Raw genomic sequence first — 1,540 nt, forward strand, 5'->3', positions numbered from 1 at the left:
CTATGGACCTCCCTTTCCCTCCAAACTGGGTCTCATTCATTTAACAATATTCCATTTGTTCGTTCACTCGTTCATTCATTCACTCAAATATTTGAGTGTTTGCCAGGAGCCTGGCACTAGGGAAAGAAAGGGAGACTGATTAGCAAGTGATTGGGCCCAGAGGTGGCAGTGGGGTGGGGGTGGAGGGTTGAAAGGAGAGAAGGGATGAGAGATATTTCAAGGTAGAAATACCTTTAAAAATCCAACGGTGTCCTTTATCTGAGTGGTGTTAAAAATTCAGTTTGCGCTCTGCGTTCTTTCCTGTAGGTAAGTCATTCTTAACGAAGAAAGTAAATTAATCAAATGGCTGCCAAGTTCTACTCTATCGTCAGCATTTGTGTGGTCCTCATCTGTCTCCTAATCTCTTCTTCATCTCTTATCAACTAAAACTGGAAAATACCTTAGATGAGGATCCACAGAAATCAGAGTGATTGTGAAACACGTGTGGACTTTATATTGTATATACAGACGAGTACCATCCCTCAAAACAGACTCTTTGGTAAGAAAAGCAGTATTGATAAAAATAATAATAGTAGAAGCAAAATAAAGTTTCTTTTGGAATAGAAGTTTCAATAGACATTTATTAACTGGCTGTTCTGAGCCAAAGACCTTTAAAAAATATATATTAATTACTTAATTAATTTGGTTGTGCCGGGTCTTAGTTGCGGCTCGCAGGCTCCTTAGATGTGGCATGCGAGCTCCTTAGTTGCGGCATGCATGTGGCATCTAGTTCCCTGACCAGGGATGGAACCCGAGCCCCCTGCATTGGGAGTGTGGAGTCTTATCCACTGCGCCACCAGGGAAGTCCCCCCACCAAACACCTTAATGGGGGTTGGTGGGAGCTTCTAAGATGAACTGGAAGACAGGGTTCCTGACCTAAGGAGATCACAACTTGACTGGGAACAAAGTTGTGTCAGAAATTAAAAACGTTGACAAAGGAGATGGTGTTACATAGTATTTCACAGAAAGAAGCTGGGGGAAAAGACACCACAAAGGGAGAAAGTGTGTAAGCAAAGCAAAGAGGCAGAGAATCTCTGTCTAAGGAATTGCAGGTAGGTACATGTAGCTGGAATGGAGGATGTGTATCTCTGTGGGGAGGTCCGGGTATGCTGAAGCTTGAAGCTTCTCCCTAAACAGGTTGTGACCGGATCAAGGCCAGTGTTGAATGGCATGCTAACAAATCACTGCCGTTTACTGAGTTGACTAGTCTGTGCTCCTTAGAAATACTGTTGTCTTCAAAACAACCTAACCACGTAGATGCTGTCACACCTATTTTTACAACTGAGAGCCCAGGAATTTGAATAATCTGCCTTAGGGCACAGGTGAGATTTAATCCCAGGCTGGTCTGACTCCAGTGCCCACTGCTCTTTGCCCCAGCCACGGAGCTTGATTTGTATTCTGAAGGTGATAGGGAGCCATTAAAGATTTTCTAGCAGTTAAGTGATATCAACTCTGTGTTTTGAGCAAGGAACTCTGCCGGCAACGTGGAATGTCTACTGAA

Source organism: Balaenoptera ricei, chromosome 20, assembly GCF_028023285.1.
Source record: "Balaenoptera ricei isolate mBalRic1 chromosome 20, mBalRic1.hap2, whole genome shotgun sequence".
Classification (NCBI taxonomy): domain Eukaryota; kingdom Metazoa; phylum Chordata; class Mammalia; order Artiodactyla; family Balaenopteridae; genus Balaenoptera; species Balaenoptera ricei.